The sequence below is a fragment of the Momordica charantia genome, assembly GCF_013281855.1.
Source record: "Momordica charantia cultivar OHB3-1 chromosome 7 unlocalized genomic scaffold, Mcharantia_2.0 BLBB01000007.1, whole genome shotgun sequence".
Classification (NCBI taxonomy): domain Eukaryota; kingdom Viridiplantae; phylum Streptophyta; class Magnoliopsida; order Cucurbitales; family Cucurbitaceae; genus Momordica; species Momordica charantia.
In genome coordinates this window covers 7,106,165-7,118,448 of record NW_028275165.1, presented here as the reverse complement: position 1 = coordinate 7,118,448, position 12,284 = coordinate 7,106,165, and the positions used below count along the sequence as shown (strand labels likewise).

Here is a 12,284-nt window from a genome sequence, read left to right as displayed (position 1 = left end):
GAGTAATTTGCACATATGGTGTCTTAAGAAGAACGTCAAAGCTCTAATCCCTACTACTTTTTCAAGCAAAATCATCATAAAGCCGCATTTGTTTAAAAGATAAAAGCTTTTCAAAATCTTCTATTGTCTAACTCAAAAAACTTTTTCAAATCCAGTAGAGACTATGCACACTCCCTTTAATGAAAATTTTCTAGCACAAAAACGACTTAAAAACATGACAGTCACTCAAGGGATTCTCTAGGCTGGCAACCAATCCGAGCTTGTCGATTAGTGAGTTGCACAAAGTCAAGCTAGATCAAAGTTGCTACCATAAAATTACGAGAATCCCTAAGTGAGACTCTATTCGCAAATAGAGTGGGAACTGAGTTAAGGCAAGCTTCCTTACTTTTATTATCTCATATTTTTTTGCCTCAAAGTTTCTTCTTTCACGCTTTTGTCTTTCCACTCTTATTTTCATTTTGCTTTTCTTTGCAAAATTTTCTATCACTTTTTCCATTTTCTTTGCCACCTTTTTTCTTGTTTTTCTACACTTTTTCTTACCTTTCTTATTTTATTTTTGCTCACTGCAATCTATTAGGCTTGCTTACGCTACTTCCCCAAACTTAAGGGAAGCGACTCCCCCAAACTTGAAGGAGACAGTGTCCTCACTAGTTTTAAGTGTGAAAAACTTGAAGGTGCGTAAAAATTTTTTACCACTAAAGGACAATGATCCTCTTAAAAGATGTAAAAAGTTTAAAAGTTAAAACTAGAGAAGCAGAAAATGATTTTATCGTAAAACAACGTGGCAAATAAGTCATAGCTTGATCTAAATAGTAGAAAACAAAGCTCATTCATATTCCTAAATATCGTCATCGACATGAGGAAAGAACAAGAACCTACTTAAAGATGGCAAATCCAAGACTTTTCATGTTGAAAATTGAGAGGAAAATTGCACATGCACTTGAAGATTCACAAAAACAAAAGTTGGACAGCAGTACACTTGATATGCATGATAATAGAACTCCAGGCCAACACAAAAACACAATTCTCAACTGTTTTCAGCATGCTTCTAGATAACAAAATCCAAAACTAACTAAAACCTATCCCTAATCATGCACAACTATCCTAGTATGCAAAAATCAGAATTGTCCGACGAAAGATAAGAGAAAGAGGGTCAGAAACTCCCTGATGTACTATCATCCTCCTCATTAGAATCATCACCATGCTGAGGTGGCTGGGAAGTCGAAGCACCACCCAAGTTGATTGGAAACTCCGGGACAGTTGGGTCGTATTGTTCCGAATGAGCAGTTAAGCTCTTTATATGAGTAGTTAAAAGTTCTACCTGAGCGCGAAGGAGTAGGACTTCTGATGACAGTGAAGAATTTGTTCCATGCGGAGTCCAGTGAATATTATGCGAAGGGGACAACTTCGTTAAGACATAAGAAAAAGCTTGAAGCTTATTGATTGAAGTAATGAGCATTACCCCTGCCGGCTTCTCGAACTCTTCAAGATCTATATGGACACCTTGCTTGAGGCACAATTCTGTTATCAAACTTGGAAAGAACAACTTGCCGGCCGACCGAGTATCACGATCAAGTATACAGTCTCGGATTAGCTGACCATAGTTAACTCCTATGCCTTGCATCATGCAATATAATAACATGACACGCTTTCTTTGAATGGTAGTATCATGTGTGGTAGGAAGGAGTCGATTCTTTATAACTCGAAGCCAAATTGTTGCTTCTTCTGAAAGATATTTAGGTGCCAACAAATATGCTCCTTCATCAGTAACTTCTCATATGGCACCAGGTTTTGCTACGACCTTCAGGGCATCCTCCATTTGACTCAATGAAGGTCTTGCAATCAATATATTTCCTACTTCTCCTCGACTTCTTGTGGTCTCATACACATTATTAATATCTTTCTGGTTAAAGCAAACTTGTTTACCTCGAACTAGAACCCGATAGTTACACTCCGGATGTAGTGCCGCATAAAATTCTTTCACCACTGATGTTGCCAAAACTATAGGGATAGCCAATAACTATTGCCAAGAACATCGATTGATCAACTCTTTAATGAATGAAGGCAATGCAGGGTCATCGGTTTGGAAACCACGTTCCTGCAATATCTTGCGTTGTTTAAACTTAGCCATATTCCTCTCGTAAGCGGCTTTGCTAAGGTTAATAACTCTATGGCGGCTGGGTGGTCTTGATATAGATGGTGGGCTGGATTGTTCGATCATGGGATTGTTCTCCATCTTTGATGATGATTGAACCGCCGACAATCGCGCGAAAGCGGCACGTGTCCTAGGCCGAACGGGTGATTCTAAATTGATAGCCCTCGTTGACCTTGTCCTTGCAAATTTCATTGTTCCCCCGACTCCTCCACTAATTACACATCACTATCATCACCATTAAGGGATCCTTCTTCAACCCTATCAGTGTCTAGTCTTTGGCTTGGAGAATCTACTCATATTCGTCTACTTCATATTCGTCTCTACTCACAAAATAAGTGGAATTAAATAGTACATCATTCAAGGAACTATGACTCAGTGGCTCCGCGGGACAATCTTTCTCCTGTGCACCACTATTAGGAATTCGGGAAAGTGGAAATCGATCCCGTGGTGATGCGTAATTTGAAAAAAACTGACCCATGCTAGGGTCGGTCTCAATGCTGTTTTCCTTTTCTGTCTCACTTATGCACACTGACCGCCTCTTGTAATAAACCAATTGAGATGCGGAAGGCCTACAAATACCTGGAACAATGGTCTCTGATGTTCGAAATTGACCATCTGATGTGCCAGCCGCATCCTTTGTACCAACATAGTCATTTGTTGTGGCCAACACATTGTCTCGCTTCGTCCCAATCTCTTTATCAACAAAAATATTGCCTTCCTGAAACATATCTTCAACTAAATCAGTAGGTAAATGCGTAAATTTTACCTTCTTGGCGTGTCCCGCTGCTAATTTAGTTCGAGCAAATATTCGGGTCCACTGTGGTAGCCGCATAGGAGAATCATGGTTCGAATCATTCTCATCCTCTTCATCAAAACTGAATAGCAGTATCTTCCAGTTTGAATCCCTCCTTAATTTTTTTTGTTTGGACTCAGGCTACCATGGATTTCGAAGCGCCCCCATACCCGGAGAAATAGTACAGAGGGGTTTTTTTAGGGCTTGACGTCGGGCTGAAGAGATTGGGATAGCTTCTTCAAAAGGTTTGGACTTTGGTGGTTGCAAACTCACCCGTAGACTAGAAGTGAGTTGCCGACGACAACGGTGGTAGTAGAGGTATGCTTGCGGCCAGGGATTTTGACAGGCGGCCACGGGTTTTCTTCATCGGACGAGTGAAAACGCTGACGACCCACTGGACAAGATGATGGCAAAGAAGCGGGGCTCCGAGAGTGCGATGGCGAAATTCCCATGGTGGCGTCTAGGTCTGCGAAGAAGATGAAGAGAAAAACAAGAGGGGGGGAGTGTCTGCCAAGAAGATGATTAGAAAAAAAAAATTGATTTTGACTTTTGTTTTTAGTTATTTCTCCTTTGCTTATTTCATTTTTTTTATTTATCAAAAACTTTGTTTAAAAAGATACATGGATTACACAATTGAGCCCAAAAATGAAAAGCCCAAAACAACCTATTTATTCTTATTTTTAAAAAAACTGCTATTTTTTTTAAACAAAATGAAATTAAACAAAATCTTTAGAAATTACAAAACTCAATTTTTTTTTAAAATAAAATCCAAATTTTCCTTTTAAAACAAGCTTTTTTGTTAGATAAAAGAAAACTTCAAAACTAAAAAATAAAATAATAAAATAATTTACACCGAGTGCCCTTCCCATCAAGTTCGAAAAACCAAATGAGGGACCAATTAAGTCATTCATGTATTTAAAAAGAAAATAGAGGTTTTACCTCTATCAAATTGATTTCCAAAATAAGGCTTATTACCCGAATTGTCTTCTAAGTCGATGGCCTATGAGGATATACCTTCGCATTTTGAATGGGTCGGACCATCGGGATTTTAACTTACCTGGAAACAATCAGAGTCTAAAGTTAAATAATAGAACCTTCTCACCTACTTGGAATTGCTTGGGCCTTATTCACCAATCATGCCACTGTTTTGTTTTTTCCTAGTACATTTTGGCATTTTCGTACGAAAATTGCCTAAATTCTTCTAACTCATTCAATTGGAACTTCTGTTCTTTACCTGCAGCATTAAAGTCAAAATTTAGTTTTTTAGTGGCCCAATATGCTTTATATTCTAATTCAACAGGAAGATGACAAGCCTTACCAAATACTACACGAAAAGGAGACATACCAAGAGGGATCTTGAAAGCAGTCCGATACACACAAAGGGAATCATCTAATTAATCGCCCAATCTTTCCTATTTGTATTGACTGTTTTTTCTAGGATAGATTTAATTTCCCTATTAGAGACCTCAGCCATGCCATTTGATTGTGGGTGGTACGCAGTAGAAATCTTATGTTGGACATTATATTTTGCTAACACTTTAGCTACTGCCCTATTTACAAAATGCGTTGCTTCGTCACTAATTAGACATCTTGGAGCACCATAGCGAGTAAAAATATGTTTTTGCAAAAATTGAATAACAATTATAGCATCATTTACTAAAGTTGCTATGACTTCTATCCATTTAGACACATAATTGATGGCTAACAAAATGTAAATTTTACCAAATGACGGTGGGAACAGTCCCATAAAATCAATGCCCCATACGTCGAAAATTTCTACTTCTAAAATGGGGTTTAGAGGCATTTCATTTTTTTGGGAAATATTACCTACCCGTTGACACTTGTCACATACCTGGGCAAATTGGTGGGCGTCTCGAAATAAGGTGGGCCAAAAAAACCCACTCTGTAATACCTTAGTTGCAGTTTTTCTACCCGCAAAGTGCCCACCATACAGGGACGTACGACATGCTTCCAGGATTTTTGCTTGTTCATCTTCAGCTACACACCTGCATAATGAAGGGATGTGATTCCCGGAGCGGAAGCGGATATTCGTTGATGATTTTTGGGAAAAACAAAATCTAAGTGTTGAGATGAAAATACAGAGGAAAACCATACATTTGAAGAACTTTTCTTCAACGAATTCCCCTTGAACACCACCACTGAGTCTTCCTCGCTATCCTCTTGGGTCTGGAGACCGTGCTTGTGGGAGAACCTCGTTTGGAATGAGAGGAAGTGTTGAGAGAGGGCTTGAGAGAGATTAGCAGTTCCACTTTTTTGTTCTGTTCTACTGTATTTTGCAGAACTGCAAAAAGAAGAACACAAAAGTAGTGACGTGGCGAGTTACCCCACGTCACTTAACTGCCCACTCCCTGCAATTTTGCATGGGAGTTAATTATTAATTTATATATTAATATTATTAATTAATAATAATAATTAATATATATATATATATATAAATAATTTATTAATTAATAAATATAATTAATTATTAATCCAATTAATAATTAATTATCTAATACATATATAAATCAAATAAATAATTAACACTTAATTATTTATTATAAAATAAGAATCATATTCGAAAACCTTTCTCTCGCATAACCTATAGTTGTAATGTACATCTTATGCACATTATTTTTAACCTATAATTTTAATATGAATCATATTCATATTAATTTTATTTGAATCACATTCAAATAATTTCTCTCATAATATATAGTTTTAATTTAAAATTAACTATATATTATAATGTATCAATATACATATAATCCCTTATGAAATTTGAACAGTTCAAATTCTTCCAAAAACTTGATCTTTGTTTTACCTGTTATGAGCTAGCAAGGGGACCTAATGGATCTACAGATCAGAAACTCCAACGATGTAAGATTAATCGGTCAAACTCATTGACCGAGTTAATCAAGATTCGTTAACTACAGGTCATTCCACTAAAGACCCCGCAGTTGCACTCTTCTCACTGCAGAATGTTTTCGTGTCCATGGATATACGACCATTAATGATGAGTCAATCCTTCACGAGTGCTCGTAACTAAAGTTGGGTCAAATTACTATTTTACCCCTGAGTTACATCTTACTCCTTAAATACCACTGCTCCTCTAATAAACAACCCGGTTATGGTCCGAGCAATAACCGGAAGTCCCTCTCGGGCCAATGAGAGTGTAGGGACCCTTGTTCAAGTCCCGGAGTCAGCATTTAAGGGAACACTCATCTACTCCCCTAAAGTCGGAGAGGAGTGAATTTCATCTTGTGAAGTTATGTTCCCAGCTCCCCACTCAGTCTCGACTCCAAAATGGTAGGAATGTTGAGTCGTCAACTTGGGCCACTCTCACCCATACAGATCAAAGAACGAGCCCTCACGGGCAGGAGTCCATAACTCACTTAAGATTGAGAATGAGTTGCCTGGTCATCCTAAGAAACAGCGATCTATTAGTTAACGGTGTTACATCTAAAGATTGGCTATTTCGTGGTCCAGTCTTATACAAACTCATTGTATAAGATACCCCCACTCGCATGTCTCCACACGAACGACCTGGATCTAGTCGTTTGTAACCTTTACAGAGTGGATCATATCCATAGTGTTGTCAGGATAAGGTACCCAACCTTATCCATATACTATAGACTCTTTAGGTTATTCACGGGACATTATCCATTTGTATATCAAATATATATCAAATATATACCTCGTATATCAAGAGTATATCAAATATATACCCGGTATATCAAATATATACCCAGTACATATACTGTCCCGGTTACACTAAAATAATCTCGGATGTTTAGTTTATTGGATTTTGGACAATACAATGCTATGTATTCAACAACAACTTTATTGAATAAAATTTTATTGAATATACATTTGTTTTCACATAAATACAAACTACGAGTTTAGGGCAACACACCCAACACGTAAGATATTATCAGGGCCTAACTTATAAAGATACGGCTCATCCCACCTATAATGCTTAGCATCATGTAAAAATTTCTTTACCTGTTGTGAGTTAAACTCATAAGGGAAGATGCCACTTACCAAAAAATTCGCAATATATGCATACCATGGGATGTTATCAATACGAAGGATTTCCTCATCAATACGAAGGATTTGCTCATCAATAAAGTGTTCCTTGACTGCTGATGGGTCTTCTGGGATAGTGGACTCTAGTCGAGACAAATGGTCCGCTACCTGGTTTTCTATACCTTTTTGATCTCGAATCTCTAAGTCGAATTCTTGAAGAAGTAAGATCCACCGAATCAACCTTGGCTTCGCATCTTTCTTAGCAAACACATACCTCAAGGCAGAGTGGTAAGTAAAAACAATAACTTTAGAACCTATCAAATATGATCAAAATTTATCAAAGGCAAATACAACAGCTAAAGCTCTTTCTCTGTGGTGGTATAGTTAAGTCGTGTTGCAGTTAAGGTCTTACTGGCATAGTAAACTGGATGCAAAATTTTATTTTTTCTCTGCCCTAACATGGCTCCTAACGCATAGTCACTCGCGTCACACATTAGCTCAAAGGGTAGATTCCAATCAAGTTCTACTATGATAGGTGCTGAACTCAATGCCTTCCTAAGAGTTTCAAATGAATTCATGCATTCTTCATCAAATTCAAATGGCCTATCAATTTCCAACAAACGACATAAAGGTTTTGATATTTTAGCAAAGTCTTTGATAAAACGACGATAAAATCCAGCATGACCCAAACAACTTCGAATAGCTTTAATTGACGAGGGTGGTGGAAGTTTTGAAATTAACTCAATTTTAGCTCGATCTACTTCCATTCCTTTGTTTGAAATTTTGTGACCCAAAACAATACCTTCTTTTACCATGAAATAACATTTCTCCCAATTTAAAACAAGGTTTCCTTTTTCACATCTCTCCAAAACTTTTTCAAGATTTTTAAGACAATTTTCAAAAGACTCTCCAAATATCGAAAAATCATCTATAAAGATTTCAATCACATTTTCAATCATTTCAGAAAAAATTGCCATCATACACCGCTGGAACGTAACAGGTGCGTTACACAAATCGAAGGGCATTCGTCGGAATGCGAATGTTCCATAAGGGCACGTGAAAGTTGTTTTCTCCTGGTCCTTCGGGGCAATTTTGATCTGGTTATACCCTGAGTATCCGTCGAGAAAACAACAGAACTCCTTACCTGCGAGACGATCAAGCATTTGATCAATAAATGGAAGAGGAAAGTGATCCTTTTTTGTTACCTTATTGAGTTTGCGGTAATCCATGCAAACTCTCCAGCCGGTTACAGTTCTGGATGGGATCAATTCGTTCGTTTCATTTGTGATGACCGTCCTGCCACCATTTTTTGGCACACATTGATTTGGACTCACCCAACTACTGCTCGCTATTGGGTATATTACTCCCGCGTCTAGCCATTTTAGAATTTCTTTCTTCACGATTTCTTGCATTCTAGGATTCAATCTTCTTTGATGTTCAACAGAGTTGATGGCACCTTCTTCCAAATTTATCTTATGCATGCAAAATGATGGACTAATTCCCTTGATATCTGCTATCGTCCATCCAATGGCTTTCTTGGAGTTTGACAATACCTGTAACAACAAAATTTCATGTTCGTTAGTTAACGTTGCAGAGATAATTACAGGTAAAGTTTCATTTTCTCCTAAGTATGCATATTTTAAATGAGTAGGCAAGGGTTTTTGTTCTAGTCGAGGCGGCTCAATGATTGATGGTTGCATCGCCTTAAATTCATCCTTGCTCAAATCTCTAAACTCAAACTTCTCCATCAGTGACAAGAAAGTGTCTGTCTCTCTTTCTTTTTCCGCTGCTTCTAAATTCTTGCTCTAAACATGCAGTTATCAAATCACAAAATTCTTCCATAGACACAGGGTTAGTTATCTGAATATTCGAGCACTCTTCTACTTCATCTAGAAGCCGCATAGCATCCAGTACATTGAATGTCACTTGCTCATCGTTCACCTTCATTGTGATCTCTCTCTTCCTTACATTGAAAATTGTATCTACTGTTGCGAGAAACGGCCTTCCAAGTATGATAGGGACGTCCAAATCTGCTTCACAATCTAAAATAATGAAATCTGCAGGGAAGATAAACTTATCAACCTTGACTAGTACATCCTCTATTTTGCCCTCGGGTTTTCTAATAGACCTATCTGCAAATTAGAGGGTTACAGTCGTGGGGCGAGCTTTTCCTATATTAAGTTCTTTAAAAACTGACGAAGGCATTAAATTTATACTTCCGCCAAGATCACACAATGCCCTACCTAGATTTTTGCCTCCTATTGAGCATGAGATAGTAAAACTTCCAGGATCTTTACATTTAACAGGTAGGGGATTCCCTAAGGCATTGCTTCTACACTTAGTTAATGCAACTGTTTCATGTTCCCCTAACTTTTTTTCCTGGAAATAATATCCTTTAAAAATTTGGCATAATTAGGCATTTGCTTAAGGGCATCAACTAGAGGGATGTTTATATGAAGTTGTTTCAAGATATCGAAAAATTTACGGAAGTGGGTGTCCTGATTTTTCTTTACCAAACATTGAGCAAAAGGAGGAGGAGGTCTAGAGTTACTTACCTACGGGGCAATTGGCTCACTTACCCCACCTTCTACTTGTTGGTTAGGTTCTGTTGCAATCTCTTTTTCCTTTGAATGACTGGATGCTTGTTCACCCGGCAGTTTTGGTCCTTCATAAGCTAACCCGCTTCGGGTTGTAATGGCTTTGCAATGCTCCTTACCCTCTCTCTTTGGTTCCTCTGTGGTACTTGGAAATGTGCCTAGAGGTCGACACCTCAGTTCATTTGCAAGCTGCCCCATCTGTGCTTCCAAATTTTGCATAGCTGCGTCATTTCTAGACGTGTAATCTCGTATAGCTGTGTCATTCCTTGTCATGAATTCTCGCATAGCTGTGTCATTCCTTGTCGTGAATTCTTTCATTATACTGGTCATACATTCCTTCATCATACTTTCCATACTACTTATACTAAACTGCGCTGGCTGTGGTGCATTTTTTGTTGATTGTATTGCTGTGGAGGTGGAGGTAAAACAAGGACTCCTGAAGGGTTATAGGTCATATATTGTTGGTTTTGAACTTGACCTGCATTGTTGGAACTCCCTTGCCCACTCCATGAAAAATTAGGATGGTGCCTCCATCCCAGGTTGTAGGTGTTGGGGTAAAAATTAAAGTTCATTTGATTCCCTTTCCCTTCATAACATAAAGAAGCTGGATTAGATGAGCAATTTTCAGAATTATGAGAATCTCAACAATAATAACAAATAGATTCAGTCATATGATAAACAGGAGCAAGATTAGTATTTCTTGTAGATGCTGGTGTAGGTGCGGCATTATTCCCTTGCATATTCTTCATCATTTGCGTAAGGGTATCTAATTGACTCTGCATTGATGACATCACGTCAAGATTACTCCTGCTTGATCTATGGTCTTTGGTTAAGTCATTGATCTCTCTAAGCACCATAGATCGTTATGTTCAGTTAACTGATCAAGAATGGTGACGATCTCGTTGTATGTCTTAGAAGTGAACTTTCCATTTGCGGCTGTGTTTAACATCATTTTTGTTGGTATATCACAACCTCGATAAAATTTTGAATTTGTACACAGGCCGGAATTCCTACGTTTGGGCAACTTCTCATTAGCTCCTTGAAACGTTCCCATGCTTCGTTGACCATTTCATTCTCTCTTTGCCTAAAAGAAATGATTTCCTCCCTCACGTCTGCATTTTTTGTGGGTGGGAAATATTTTGCAAGGAACTTGTCCACCATGGTTCCCCATGAATTGATGGAGTCTGGAGGAAAGACATTCAACCATGCAGTTGCTTGACCTGAAAGGGAAAACGGAAATAATTTTAGCCTTAAAGCATCGTCAGATATTCCTGGTAATCTAGAAGCATTTGCCACTTGGATAAAAGATTTAAGGTGGGAATGTGGATCTTCATGTTTGAGTCCTAAAAACTCGCCAATATTGTTAAGCATTTGAGCATCATCAGGTTGAATTCAAATTGGGCATCGTCTGGAATTGGATTTGTAATACCTGCGTTTAAGTTCTGTAAGGTAGTGGTTGCACAGTCACACGCATTCCAATGCTTCTTCGATCAGCCAACAAGATTGGATTTGGTACTTCTTCTGCCATCTTGGTGCTTACTTCATCAAATTCTCTCTCTTTTTCTTTTTCTTTCTCTTTTTGGATTTTCTCCTGTTGTTTTCTAAGTCTCTGCTCACGCCTTAACCTCTTGCACGTTTTCTCGATCTCGGGATCGTACGGAAGCAAGTGTGAATTTGTGCTCATGCACTAATGCTCACTTTTGAGGTTAGATAAGAGGATATTTTCAGAACAGAAACGGTGGAGTGATTGCACACAAAAACAATTCACAAAGAATAAATTAAAATGAAAACAAATTCCCCCGTGACGGTGCCAAAAACTTGTTGCGCCTCAGCTTAATAGCTAGAGAGTAAGTGCAAGTGCAAGTGCACATTGTCACAAGTAATAATTTGGAAATATTCCAAGTTCGTCTTCACAGAAACTAGTTTTCTTTTAAAATTGATTTTGCAAATTGCTTGAATGAGCAATCGGGTCAAGGGTTTGGGATAAAAATTGGTGAATATGTTGGGAAACACAATTTAAAAATACCAAGATTAAAAAACCAACCCCTCTACCAAGATTTAGTTCTAAAAGATGAATTACACCTATTAAGTGTGTCCGTAATTAAACTCAATATATGCAAACTGGTTCAACTCCTATTCCATACCACTTTTGGTTTGTTTAGAAGCTTAGGCTAGTGTTTACATATGTCTATGCAACTCTAGAATCCTAAATAAATCAAGTTCCAGCTTACGTTTAACGGGTAAGAGAGTCTATGTCTAAGATCTTGTTTTAGTTCTTATTTCTAAGTAAGTTCTCGTTTTACCTTGATGAGATCCGTTTGACTCTAACCTTCTCAGAATTAAATTCAAACTAATGTGATTTAAACAAGTGGCCAACAAGAAAATCAACTGGATAAATTGTATCAATCAAGATAAGCAAAAGCAGTGTAATATGTCATGCTCACTGATAGATGTAATTTATAGTGATAAGAACTAAAGCATTCATAGGAGGGTTGAAGAAACAATTTAGCTACTCATGGCAGTAAAATAAATGACAAAATACGAGAAGGTAACAAAGTGATGCATTTTCATTGAAATGGAAAGGAAAGTACAAACTTAGAACAAATAGAATTGAAATAAAATAAACAAAGAATAATTTTAAAAGCAATAAAAGAAGAACAAAACTTAAAGCTGGAATTAAAACTTAAAAGTTAAAGTTGACAAGAATTTA

General features: G+C 37.6%; 1 pseudogene; it reads right to left on the bottom strand.

The window, feature by feature from the left end:
* Positions 1–4,158: 4,158 nt before the first annotated feature.
* Positions 4,159–9,859, bottom strand: LOC148210235 (uncharacterized; annotated as a pseudogene).
* Between the last annotated feature and the right edge of the window lie 2,425 nt (positions 9,860–12,284).